At 44.2% G+C, this 14629-nt stretch overlaps 1 pseudogene across 1 annotated transcript; it reads left to right on the top strand.

Moving 5' to 3' along the window:
• Positions 1 to 2377: 2377 nt before the first annotated feature.
• On the top strand, positions 2378 to 5323 carry LOC308649142 (phosphatidylinositol polyphosphate 5-phosphatase type IV-like; annotated as a pseudogene). Its single transcript has one exon. The product of its transcript is annotated as a phosphatidylinositol polyphosphate 5-phosphatase type IV-like (transcript).
• Positions 5324 to 14629: the final 9306 nt, after the last annotated feature.

Genomic DNA, 14629 nt, shown 5'->3' with positions numbered 1-14629 from the left:
TTAGCACCTCTCCACACTAGAGACCAAGTTACATGAACCCTTGGGGGAAAAACACACCTAAACCTTAGCAAAAGGTGTGTTTTAATTTAAAACCAGGCAGATTGGTATCAGTTCCCCACCTGTGCATCTGTCTTGACATGGCTTTTCCTGCATATCATGGGAACTCATTTGGTTATTTTGTTATATACTTGAGGAAACATTTTTCCCAACTTTCATGTGGAAACACAATTTCATACCCTTCTCTAAGGAGGACCCAAATCTACTGATTTCTTAATGCTCACATGAGAACGGTGGTTGTCAATCATTGGCCTAACAAACGTTTCCAAGTTTTCTGAAAGTTCTTTGGGTGAAATAGCACACTACTTGCTGAAAGGCACCATCCCAGCTAGGTAACCAGGGAGGGAATGTGGGAATTTTTTCACATGAGAGAAGTTCTTGGCCTTTGTTTCCTTGTACCATGATTTTAGCAGTCCTGGTAACTGCTTTAGCTGCTCCTGCTAAAATAGAGACCTTGGAGTTGAATACTGGGTGCTGAGTTCTGAGGTTCCTGTTTCTCAGTTGGGGTGTCCAGCGTCATGTGGAACCCTATGGTGGATTTAGATATAATTTATTCCAATCATGATCTAAATTCCCAGGTAGTCCTATTCATTATGCAGAAACCCATTATTTTTAAAAATATTTTTTAGTTGTCCGTGGACCATTATTTATTTATATGCACTGCTGAGAATCAAACTCACTGCCTCACACATGTTAGGCAAACGCTCAACCACTGAGCCACCAACCCAACTCCCAGAAACCCATTCTTGATTTTTGCTCCAACTTCTGACTCTAGGAGCCAGGCAACATGGTGCATGCCTGTAATTCCAAAGATTGAGGATCTTGCTATAGGAGGATCCCAAGTTTCAGGCCAGCCTGGGCAATTTAGTAAGACAGTTCAAAATTTTAAAAAGGACTAGGAATATACCTCAGTGGTAGAACACACCTGAGTTCAATCCCCAGTATCATCACAAAATATCCAAAACAAAAAAAAAAAAATATTTATGGTTCCTACCTATCTTCAGGAAGGAGCCACTTGTACTGAGGTTAGCTGCAGGAGGTTCATGAATGCCAAGCCCCACTGTATGCACTTGGAGCCTTACAGCTACAGTGAAAGAAGTGATTGGGATAAAGCAGGATGGAAGTCCTTTTGAAGGAAGTCCTTTTGATGGAAGCAGAGGTGGCTCACCCTAGGCTCTGCACAGATGCACCAGTGAGCTTGGAATCCTGGATTCATTGGTTTAACAATGGCTACTTGTTGACATCCCTGTGTGCTGGAACAAGGTTGGCGACACTAATGCCCAGCTTATCTGGTCTGAATGTGTTTCCCTTCACAAACTCCCAAACTGGAAATTTAGTTCACAGTGGAACAGGATTAAGTGGTGGGGTTTACAGGAGGTGATTAGTCTGCAGGGCTGGGGCCTCCAGAGTGGATTTGTTTCCTTATGAAAGGACCCTCAGGTGCACATGCAAGGCAAGTGCTCTACCACTGAGCCACAATCCCAGCCCTCCTTTGGTTATTTTTTGCATGGTTTATCTTTTCTTCTACCTTTAACCTATTCATTTCCTTCAATCTTCAATCAGCATATAGATGTGATTATATTTTTTGTTTTAGTTCACTCAGCCAAATCTCTACCCTCTTTTTTTTTTTTTTTGTACCAGAGACTGAACCCAGGGCCACATCCCCAGCCCTTTTTTATTTTTATTTTGAGACAGGGTCTTGCCAAGTTGCTTGCTAATTTGTTAAGGCTGACTTTGAACTTGCAATCTTTCTGCCTCCTGAGCTGTTAGAATTACAACCATGTGCCACCACACCTATTTTTGTTGTTGTTGTTGTTGTTGCAGTGCTAGAATTTAAACCTAGAGTCTGTGCATGTCAGGCAAGCTCCATACATCAGAGTTCTAGCCTACTCTACTTTTTAATTGAGATGTTTAATCCATTGATATTTAATGGAACGAGTGATATGGTAAGATTTATGCCTGCCATTTTGTTGTATGTTTGCTTACCTACCCTTTTTGTTCTTCTGATCCACTTAGTTCATTTCATGCATATCATCCTAGAAAAATTTATTAGATTTTTTCTCTGTTGAATTGGTATAGCTCCTTTTGCCGTGTATCCCAGTGTCCATAGATGTCTAGTGCCCTTCTGAGCTTTCAGTTATATTGCATTGGTCATACTTTTTTTCTGTTCCTATGACAGTACTATTTTGAATCAATTGCAGTTGATTTATATCTGGAAGAGTAATTCTTCTTGCTTTATTCCTCTTCATCAAAAATATTTTGGAGAGCGGGCCGCGTGCACTGACCCCTGGGCCACATTCCAGGCCTCGCTCAGCCCCGCCCGGCGCGGTGGGTGGGCCCTCGGGCGCCGGCAGGGCCTGTGGGGAGCGGCGGGCGCAGGCCTTGGTGACTCCAACCATGCAGGACTGCCCTCCCCAGAAGGACCACCCCAGGCCAAAGGGGGGCCTCCCAGCTTCTCTCCTCTGCTCCCCGTGACCTCCGACTGTGTCCCTGACACCTGAGTTGGTGGCAACTTAGGGAGGAGCTCTCTCAGAGGGCCAGGCTGCTTGGGTGAGGGCTCCGGCACCATGCCGACCAAGGCCACGTGCCTGCGTCACACAGAGGTTCCTGGGCAGCTGGAAGCCAGAATGCTCAAGGGACGGCTTCCTGGAGCAAACAAAGACCTCCTCCCAAGCCCTGGGGCCCTGCCCACTCCCCACTGCCAGGACCCTGAGAAGAACCCCGTGCCTTCTTTCAGCGATCCGGCAAAAATCAGCAGTGAGGACCCCCAAGCCCGGGCAAAACCCACCACCCCTCAGCCCCCCACGAGGCCCAGGCTAGAGCGGACCCTGTCCCTAGATGATAAGGGCTGGAGAAGGAGGCGTTTTCCACGGAGCCAGGAGGACCTGGCCACCCAGGGTGGGGCCAGCCCCTACAAGGGCTCCGAGCAGGACATGGCCCCCCAGGCCCCGGCCCACAGTTGCCCCCCCACCCTGCCTGAGCACATCTTTGCAGGAGAAGCCCCACAGGGCTGTGGGCAGCGAGGGTGGGAGCCCCTCTTCATGGGGTAACTGTCTCTCTGGAATGATCAGCACCTCCCTGGAGTTGCTGCACAGGGAGGCTGCCCCAGCTGGGAGCTCCCCGAGGCTGGCCATCCTGTGTCCCCCTCGCCCGCCACCCACCCCGGATCTGAACGTGGCCTCCAACTCCCCAAGGATGGCAAACAAGGTTGACTCCGAGCATGCCGACCACAAGCACCAAGCACAGCCCAGGCTGGTACGGGCCCACAGCAGCCTGGGCCCCAGCCGGCCACGGAGCCCCCTGGCCTGTGACACCCACTCCCTTCATTCAGCCAAGTCTTCCTTCGGCCTCCTGGCGCCCATCCGCACCAAGGACGTCCGGAGCAGGAGCTACCTGGAGGGGAGTCTCCTGGCCAGTGGGGCCCTGCTAGGGGCAGATGAGCTGGCCCAGTACTTCCCAGACGGGAACATGGCCCTCTTTGTGGCCACCTGGAACATGCAGGGCCAGAAGGAGCTCCCGCCAAGCCTGGATGAGTTCCTGCTGCCCACCGAGGCCGACTACACCCAGGACTTGTATGTCATTGGGGTGCAGGAGGGCTGCTCGGACAGGCGGGAGTGGGAGACACGCCTCCAGGAGACACTGGGCCCCCGCTGCTGTCCTCAGCAGCCCACGGGGTTCTGTACGTGTCCTTGTTCATCCGCAGGGACCTCATCTGGTTCTGCTCAGAGGTGGAGTGCTCCACGGTGACGACGCGCATTGTGTCCCAGATCAAGACCAAGGGGGCCCTGGGCGTCAGCTTCACCTTCTTCGGCACCTCCTTCCTCTTCATCACGTCGCACTTCACCTCGGATGTCACCACCCGGTTCGATGAGGTGTTCTGGTTTGGAGACTTTAACTTCCACCTGAGTGGTGGACGCACGGCTGTGGAGGCCATCCTGAAGCAGGGCCTGGATGTGGATGTGCCGGCACTGCTGCAGCATGACCAGCTCATCTAGGAGATGAAGAAAGGGTCCATCTTCAAGGGCTTCCAGGAACCGGACATCCACTTCCTCCCATCATACAAGTTTGACATTGGGAAGGACACCTATGACAGCACCTCCAAACAGAGGACCCCCTCCTACACGGACCGGGTCTTGTACAGAAGCCGCCATAAGGGCGACATCTGTCCTGTGAAGTACTCTTCCTGCCCTGGGATTAAGACATCTGACCACCGCCCTGTCTATGGCCTTTTCCGGGTGAAAGTGAGGCCTGGCCGAGATAACATTCCACTAGCTGCTGGCAAGTTTGACCGAGAACTGTACTTGATAGGAATGAAAAGACGGATTTCAAAAGAAATTCAGAAGCAGCAAGCAATAAAGAATCAGGACTCCAGTGCCATCTGCACCATTTCCTGAAGTTGTTAGAGGAGGACCTTTGACCTAGAGCGGCTGGAGAAGACTGCAGTGTGTGCTCCTGACACCTGTCATTCATTCTGGGGTCCTGACGCACTGCTACTAGGGCTGCCCTACTTTCTCACCAAGAAACTCCCAGGCCAGACTGTGCATCCCGGGAAGAAAGCTGCCTTCACTTACTTGGGCGAGCCTGTACTTAAGACTTGTCCCCACAGGCACTTGGGGGGCTTCTCAGGGTATTGAAACTCCCATGCTCTGGAGTGTGGCAGAGGACCTGCCTAGTGTCACAGCCTCTCCCTCCATTCCTTCATTTGCGGCTCTACACCCAGAGCCAGTTTCTATGTCCCACACAAGCTGGGCCCTTCCTCTCCACACAGGTGTATGGGGGTCAGGCCCTGGGTCTGCCCTACAGCATGCTGAGGCCATGTTGGGGTCATGACAGTTGCCCTCTCCCAGGCCTTGAGCCCTCTCTTCCTTGGGCTGAGGCCCATGTGCTGATCCTATCTCCCCCACCCCCAGCTGAGGGCCACCTCCCCTCCCTCCAGAGGCCAAGCCCAGCTATGTGCTGCCTCCCTTTTAGTGATCAGCAGACCATCTGCTTTTGTGACATCAGCCACAGGGTGGTATTAACAGAGGTGGTACTTCCTGCCCTGGACACTTAGGTTGGGCAGGGAAGCCTAGCTGGGGACTCCGTTCCTTAAAGAGGGCTTTGACCACATCATTGCCCTTTGAGTCTTATATTCTTGACAAGATATAGCCTTGAATGTACAGAGATCTAGGGACATCCACTCTAGTCTTTAAATTATTTATTTTTCCATATTTATATTTTTAAATAAATGCATATATAAAATCTTAAAAACTCTTTGGCCCCAAACTGAATGTTGGAAAGAAAGTCTGTGTGCACACCCTATTCTTATAGTGTTCTTGTTTTAAAAGGCCATGGAACACAAAGGCAGGAAATTGACTCGGCTCACAACTGCTGACAGTCTTGTCCCAGTCCCTGCTGAGCATTCCTTCTGCAGGCCAGAGGCAACGCGAGGGGAAGACTCCGGTGGACTGGGCTGAAGCCACGAGCAATCCCAGCGAACACTAAGACTTCTATTAATATCAGCTTCCAAAATATGGGATATAAACTTTAAAGCAACGCACCAATGTTTCTGATAAAGCGGGAGAGCGCCCACCATTCCACTTCAATAAAAATTCAATGGTCTGCAAAAAAAAAAAAAAAAAAAAAATATTTTGGAGTATTTTTGGATCTTTGCTCCATATAGGATTTTTCAAATAACTCATCAAGTTTTACTATAATATCTGTTGGTTCTTGTATTTTGATTACTGAATTTTCAGGTCAATTTGTGATTATTTATTTATTTATTTATTTTGTTCAAAACATTACATAGTTCTTGACATATCATATTTCACACTTTGATTCAAGTGGGTTATGAACTCCCATTATTACCCCGTATACAGATTGCAGAATCACATCAGTTACACTTCCATTGATTTACATATTGCCATACTAGTGTCTGTTGTATTCTGCTGCCTTTCCTATCCTCTACTATCCCCCCTCCCCTCCCCTCCCCTCCCTTCTTCTCTCTCTACCCCCTCTACTGTAATTCATTTCTCCCCCTTGTATTATTTTTCCCTTTCCCCTCACTTCCTCTTGTATGAAATTTTGTATAACCCTGAGGGTCTCCTTCCATTTCCATGCAATTTCCCTTGTCTCTCCCTTTCCCTCCCACCTCTCATCCCTGTTTAATGTTAATCTTCTTCTCATGCTCTTCGTCCCTACTCTGTTCTTAGTTACTCTCCTTATATCAAAGAAGACATTTGGCATTTGTTTTTTAGGCATTGGCTAGCTTCACTTAGCATAATCTGCTCTAATGCCATCCATTTCCCTCCAAATTCTATAATTTTGTCATTTTTTAGGTGTGTGACTCCCACCCACACCAGATACAAACAACCGGGAAACTTCAAAATCTGTCCGTGGGCGTGACCCTAAGGGCCAAAGGACTCTCGACCCCCAATTCCCCCTACTGCCAGTGACGAGGGCGTGACTGTAGGGGCAGAGGGAAGCAGAGAAGACTCCCCACCCCCAAATCCCCCAACCGCGAACTGAGAGGGTGTGACGGCAGGGGCGGAGGGAAACAGAGGACACTCCAGACCCCCAACTCCTCCTACCGCCAGCAGTGTGGTTGTGACTGTAGGGGCTGAGGGAAGTAGAGGGGATCCTCGACCCCCAACTCCTATTACCACCAGCAGCGACACCAATGGTCTTAGCTGCCAGATTCCGAAGGTGTGCCCACCAAAGGGGTCCGGAAAAATTAATTGACTCCCAGACCACAGCTCCACAGCACTGGGGCTTAGATGAATGACAGCGAGAGTGCTCAGTAGTTAGGGAAATAGAGCACTCGGTGGGGCTGAAAGTGTAACCAAATCCTTGGTGAACTGCCTCCGGTGAGCAGGACCTGGCTGGCTGGCAGGAGGAAGGGGAGGAGGGGCCATAGAAGTGAAACGGCTCTGGACCAACAGGATTGAGAGACTCCCAGGAACCGCCTTACAGGGATTGCTGTTGACACATTGAGGGCAAAACTCAGCCCGGAGGGCACAGCTTTGGCATTTGTTTTTTAGGGATTGGCTGGCTTCACTTAGCATAATCTGCTCTAGTGCCATCCATTTCCCTCCAAATTCTATGATTTTGTCATTTTTTAATGCAGAGTAATACTCCATTGTGTATAAATGCCACATTTTTTTTTATCCATTCATCTATTGAAGGGCATCTAGGTTGGTTCCACAGTCTTGCTATTGTGAATTGTGCTGCTATGAACATCCATGTAGCAGTGTCCCTGTAGCATGCTCTTTTTAGGTCTTTAGGGAATAGACCGAGAAGGGGAATAGCTGGGTCAAATGGTGGTTCCATTCCCAGCTTTCCAAGAAATCTCCATACTGCTTTCCAAATTGGCTGCACCAATTTGCAGTCCCACCAACAGTGAACAAGTGTACCCTTTTCCCCACATCCTCGCCAGCACTTGTTGTTGTTTGACTTCATAATGGCTGCCAATCTTACTGGAGTGAGATGGTATCTTAGGGTGGTTTTGATTTGCATTTCTCTGACTGCTAGAGATGGTGAGCATTTTTTCATGTATTTATTGATTGATTGTATGTCCTCCTCTGAGAAGTGTCTGTTCAGGTCCTTGGCCCATTTGTTGATTGGGTTATTTGTTTTCTTATTGTTTAATTTTTTGAGTTCTTTGTATACTCTGGATATTAGGGCTCTATCTGATGTGTGAGGAGTAAAGATTTGTTCCCAGAATGTAGGCTCCCTATTTACCTCTCTTATTGTTTCTCTTGCTGAGAAAAAACTTTTTAGTTTGAGTAAGTCCCATTTGTTGATTCTAGTTATTAACTCTTGTGCTATGGGTGTCCTATTGAGGAATTTGGAGCCCGACCCCACAGTATGTAGATCGTAGCCAACTTTTTCTTCTATCAGACGCCGTGTCTCTGATTTGATATCAAGCTCCTTGATCCATTTTGAGTTAACTTTTGTGCATGGCGAGAGAAAGGGATTCAGTTTCATTTTGATGCATATGGATTTCCAGTTTTCCCAGCACCATTTGTTGAAGATGCTATCCTTCCTCCATTGCATGCTTTTAGCCCCTTTATCAAATATAAGATAGTTGTAGTTTTGTGGATTGGTTTTTGTGTCCTCTATTCTGTACCATTGGTCCACCCGCCTGTTTTGGTACCAGTACCATGCTGTTTTTGTTACTATTGCTCTGTAATATAGTTTGAAGTCTGGTATCGGTATACCGCCTGATTCACACTTCCTGATTAGAGTTGTTTTTGCTATTCTGGGTCTTTTATTTTTCCATATGAATTTCATGATTGCTTTCTCTAGCAGATCCAAAAGGGTCTACGAAGAAACTATTAGAGATAATAAATGAATTTAGCAAAGTGGCAGGATATAAAATCAACACGCATAAATCAAAGGCATTCCTGTATATCAGCGACAAATCCTCTGAAATGGAAATGAGGAAAAACACTCCATTCACAATATCCTCAAAAAAAAAAAAATACTTGGGACTCAACCTAACAAAAGAGTTGAAAGACTTATACAATGAAAACTACAGAACCCTAAAGAGAGAGATAGAAGAAGATCTCAGAAGATGGAAAAATATACCCTGTTCACGGATAGGCAGAACTAACATCATCAAAATGGCGATATTACCAAAAGTTCTCTATAGGTTTAATGCAATGCCAATCAAAATCCCAACGGCATTTCTCGTAGAAATAGAGAAAGCAATTTGTGATTATTTATATTTCTATAATTCTGAGTCTTTAAATTCATTTATTTGTAATGAATAAGAAGTAATAATTCTATTAAAATCTTGTTTAATATATTTTAGTAAAGTTACATAATTTTCTCCAGTAGTTCTTATACAGATTTGTTAGATTTACTTTCAAGTACTTCATTTTATTTGCCATAGTAAGTGTAACCATTTTAAATTTTTAGTTTTCTGATTTCATGATTAATGTACAGAAACATAATTTTATATGATAATTTTTCTTTCCCTTACCTGGAATTAAAACTAGGGGCCTTCTACCACTGAGCTATACCCCTAGACATTTTTATTCTGAGATAGGATCTTGCTAAATTGTCAAAGCTAGCCTCCAACTTGTGATCCTCCTGCCTCAGCCTCTGAATTGCAGGAGTGTGCCATTGTGCTTGGCTGCATATTAGTTTTATATTTATATTTTATACTCATATTTTAAAAATTTTCATGTTTTTTTAAACACATAACCAAATAATCTGCAAATCATATTAGCTTTATTTCTTCTTTCCCAATATCTTTTACCACATATTTTATTTTCTTGTCTGACTTCACTGACTAAATTCTTCAGTATGGTATTGAATTGAAGCATGATTGTGGGCATCCCCACCTCATTCCCAATCTCAGAGGGAATGTTTTAAGCATGTCACCACTGAATATGCCAGATGCAAAAAATATACATGAGTCCATGCATAGAAAATTCTAGGAAAAGCATAGCTTATCTATAGTGACAGGAAGCAGATCTACAGTTGCTTAGGGGGATGGTGGCTAAGGAGGGATTGATAACATAGAGACAGGAGGGAACACTCTGAGGGTGGAAAAGAAGTAGAACATTGTGATAATTTTTGCCCAAGTTTATGCAACTGTTAAAACTCAATTGAACTCAAAGTATAATATTGTATGGAAAATATATCCCAGTACATTTGATCATAGCACCAGAAAGAGGCTGACCTCTCTCTACTGTATATGTAAAAAGGCATCGGGACCCTTCCTGTATAAGTGTGGTGTATTTCAGGTCTCTTCAGTCTCCTCCACTGATCTGTGTGTCATTTCTTCCACTGATATCACCCTGTCTTAATAGCTCTTCAAATTGTTTATTGAACTAATAGTTACTTTATCCAAGGCTTCCAGAATTTCCTTCCAAACTTAAACAGAACTGTCACTTTGCAAGAGATAAATGTTGTATAGAATTCCAAGAATTGTTTTACTGATTACCATGTAAGGTTGTAAGATTGTCAGTTGGCGAGAAAAACAGGCTGTCATTTTGATTTATGTTGCTATATCCCATTACCATGATGCAATATAACTGAAGTACAATTGAATTAGTCCCCCTCCCCATCCGTGGTCAAATTTGAGAGCCTAATGAAATTAGGTCTAAGGTCATTTTAAGTTGGTGGGGAATAATGGGTAGGACCTTTATAGTATCTACTAGGACCTTTATAGTAGCTACTTAAATGGGAAATCATAATAATCCTGTTGCTTCAAACTCAATCATTTTTAATAATTTCCTAATTTGCTTAATGTATGGATTCACATAAGTTGCATTTTAATATAATAAATTGAAGCTAATGGAAGAATCCCATTATTCAAAATCACTGCCACTGATTACTTTCAGAAACATCAAAGAATTTTCAGAGCTTACTTATCTTTTTTATTTTGCATATGTGCATTTAATTAAAATGTGTGAGGAACTTTGATAATGGGAAAAAAAACAACTGTCTTGTCAGGGATTATATTAAAATAGAACAATATGTTTCCCTAGTTTGCCTTCGCTTTGTGTTACAATTCTTAGTCATCATTACTAATATGAATACAATGGTATGTAGGGAGGAACAATCTCTTCTGCCCATCATTGGTTCATGGTTGAGGCCCCAATTGCAAGTGACAGATAAAAAGGAGAAAAACACAGAAATTTATTTGATGTAAGTTTTACCTGAAATGAAAGCCTCTACAAAGAAATGAAGATCTGAAAAAACAAGTAAACCTGAGCATGGCCATGCTAGGTTTGATGAAGAGTGGAGGGCCTTGAAAAATTATGGTGGGGCAAAAAGGGTAATGACCTGGGGGAGCCTTCGAGGCCTGTTTGTTCATATTCTCCTTTGTGGCCCTTGCTTTTGGAAATAAGGATATGCCTTTTCTCCAGGTGGTGTGGAGTACCTCTCACACAAGGATCTTGTCAGCTGCTTCAGGGGAAGGCCTGAAAAATTTCCTTGGATTTTTTAATCTGCTCTAGGAAGAGAGGTTGGTAAAGGTTAGCAAACTTTATCTCAGATAATTGCAGCCTAAGATATTCAACATGCCAAGGTACCATATTTTGGAGTAGGATATGTTGAATACATCATCAGAAGAATGATGGTCATATGGAGTATCTATGTTATTGTATTAATATAATAGACACAGGTGGGATTCCATGGCTGGCCAGATGTGGGACATCTTTTTACTTGCACCTTGATCAGATGTGGAAGGAGGGTCTCGCTTCCATGCTACTGCCAACTATCCAGGTGTCTAAGACCCTACTCCACTCACACTGAAGGCCAGATGGAGAAATTTAAATGGAGAAATTTTCTCCAGGTGGGCCCTTTATTGGAGGATGCTAGGCCATTCATTGAGAGCCAGACCAGCGTCCTTCCTGCTGACTTACCCAAGGTAACACTTGGGCTGCTCCATGGACCACATTCAGAAGGGCCGTTGGGTAGCTGCTGCTCATGCCTGTGGTGGCTGGAGACCTCTTGTCCTTAGTATGCTTCTTTCTAGAAGGCTTTCCCCATCTACTTTGATGTTTGAGGTGTCCTTGAACAGTCTGGGGACAGTAAAAGCCTGCTCTGTCAGTTTATATCTGAGTTCCTTCACCACATTATGCTTAGAACAGAAGTTGCCACCATCATTTCCTAGTTTCTAGTTTCCTCAAAACAGTGGAGACCATTCCAGCTGTTTAGATTAAAGAAGAAAACCCTCAGGATTGAATGATCTTGGGCTCCAAGGTGGGGAAACACACAAAGTAATGTAGTGAATTGTTTATTCCAGAACGTTAATGATGATCTCCATGCCATCCTTCTTTTCTTGAATCTGCACTTCTGTAAGGATTATTTCCAACTCAAGTGAAGAGACCATTATTTTGATTATAAATAGTACCAACTCTTACCATCCCACATGCAAACTCATAACATAGAACATAATGACAAAGATTCTTTGCTTAGCCAACTTTAGTCAGTCTCCCCAGGACCCTCTCTCCACAAGGGCCAGTTCATGTACTTCCTATATAGTGTTAGCAAGAATCCAGCTAAGTCAGTTTAGCAAGAAGCCCCAACTTTTAATATCTGATTTGAGATCAAACTTGCCCCACTATGCCCAGGTGATATGCAATCACCTGGGCATGTTTCAGCAAGAATTCTGCTAAATTGTTCAGCTGGCATTCCCCCAAAACATGATGACTTCTCTTAGGAATTTTCCATCTACAAATCTCACTCCCCACCACAACATATTCCAAGTATTTTTTTTTTTTTTTTTTTTTTTGCTACACATCCTATTGCTCTGGTTTTATTCAGAATACAGCCAGTTTTATACTGGTTATGGTTTGGACCTAGAAGTGTCCACTGAAAAACTCTTGTTTTGAAAGCATGATCTCCAAAGCAATAGTGTTCAGAGGAGGGATTATGGGCAATGCTTAAGGCTCTGACCTTGTCAGCAGATTGCTCCATTTTCAGAATTAATCTGATAGCTGAACGGTTTACTAGGTGTTAACTCTAGACATGTAGTTGGTGCCTGGGTGAAATATGTCACTTGGGGTGTGACCTTGAACTGTTATCTATCCCTGGGCCCTTCTTCCCTCCCTTATTCTCCTTCCCTCCCTCCCTCTCTGCTTCCAGGCTGCCAAGAGCTGAGTGGCTTTCCTCCTCCACACCCTTCCGCCATGATGTTCTGCCTCACCTCAGGCCCAGAGCAATGGAGTTGGCCAACCATGGACTGAACTTTGGAAACTCAGCCAAAATAAACTTTTTGTTCTCGCAGTTGTCCTTGTCAGGTCTTTGATCACAGTGACAAAAGCTGACTGCCACAATACTGGAGTCTTTCTTCCTCTGTAACAATATTTTCTTTTAATAAAATCTGTCTTTACTGTTTTAACTTCTGTCCATCTCTGCTTTTTCTTAAACAGTACTAATTCATTCATTCAGTGTACTGGGTGCTGAGGATATACTTATGACTAAGGAACAGCCAATTTCCTGCTATTCTGGTAGTTTTTTGTGTCACAGAGAATAGGTACAACACTGATATGTCGGGAGCTGCCACATGGGAACCGAGGGCCCCTTAGCCCTGAGCGATGAGACTGTGGAGATATGGCAAGCCAGCCATGGGCTGTGTGTGTGTGTGTGTGTGTGTGTGTGTGTGTGTGTGTGAACTATGAGCACTGAGCACACAGGGTGGACTGAACTGACATTACCCCTCTGTTGGGGAGGTGACATGTCTTTTGGCATGCTCTGCCTATGATCTCCACACAGCACATGAGATGGGCATGGCCTTCTTTCTGTCAACCTGCTGACAACAAGACATCAGGAAGCTAGACTCAACCTGACTCCTTGTTATTTGAATGGCTTTTCCCCAATAAAAGGGTTTAGCACATGTTCCTTGCTCTCTCTCTTGCCTGCTTTGCCTCCCTTGTGGGAGCTGCAGCTGAGGTGCAGTCACTGAACACAAAGAAAGGTACTTTCTGAGTCTGTGTCTTTAGTCCCCAAATTCCCTTGGAGTGACCCTGACCGGTTGAGTCATGTAATGTGACACTGATACACTATTAATGTGAGAACAAAAATAATTTCTAACATTTTTATTTCAGAATACATTATGGTAATAATTATTCAAGTCTGGATAAAGCACTACTTAAATAAATATATTATTAAATATAGTAAACTAGCAATATACTATTCATATATGAGCAGAGTGCTTTCTACAATTTTATCTTGTATGTTTTAGAAATGGGGTCTCACTATGTTGCCCAGGCTGGCCTCAAACTCCAAGCCTCAAGTGACCCTTCTGCCTCAGCCTCCTAAGTCATGGGACTTCAGTTGCATGATACCATGCCCAGCTCTTGCTTTTTTAGACTGAACATTTTTGGGGAGCTTACGTGTTTCAAAGAGGTAACATTCATCCTAAAATTATTATAACTTTTGGAGCATACCTAAAGGAAAAAAATGTCAGTTCTGTTTGAGTTTGTTCCTAATTACAAAATACTTTTGGTAAGTTTAGGGTGTCTAAGAATTAAGGATAGAGCCAGCAGAGTTTCATGGATGCTGGCAGAAGACACAACTCCTGGGTTAAAAACAAGAAAATTTCAAGAAAATAATATTAAAATTTTGATGTTCATGTCATTATCCGTAACTTTCTGGTTAACATTGCCTTAATCATACACGAATGAGTTTTTAAAATACTTGAGAATTTAAAAGTTGTATTTTGTAATGAATTAACGTGTGTGTGTGTGTGTGTGTGTGTGTGTGTGTGTGTGTGTGTGTTATTGGGAACTGAACCCAGGAGCGTTCTGACTCTGAGCTACATTCCCAACCCTTTTTATTTGGATACAGGGTCTTGCTCAGTTGCCCAGGCTGGCCTTGAGGATGGAGCCAGCAGTTTCATGGATGCTGGCAGAAGATGCAACTCCTGGGTTAGAGATAAAGGACATTTATTACTCATTGTAAATCAAGCAGTATATTCGTATTTGTTCCCCTTGTGCCAAAGTTCCATGGGTGTTTTAGTCAGCTTTCTCGAGGCTGTGAATAAAGGATCTGACCAGAACAACTGTAGAGAAGAAAGAGTTTATTTGAGGGCTCATGGTTTCAGAGGTCTAAGTCTATAAGGTCAGCTCAA

Source organism: Spermophilus citellus (assembly GCF_964194105.1).
Source record: "Spermophilus citellus genome assembly, chromosome: 5".
Lineage (NCBI taxonomy): Eukaryota > Metazoa > Chordata > Mammalia > Rodentia > Sciuridae > Spermophilus > Spermophilus citellus.
The sequence above is the reverse complement of the archived record's forward strand: the minus strand, read 5'-3'. Positions and strand labels throughout refer to the sequence as shown.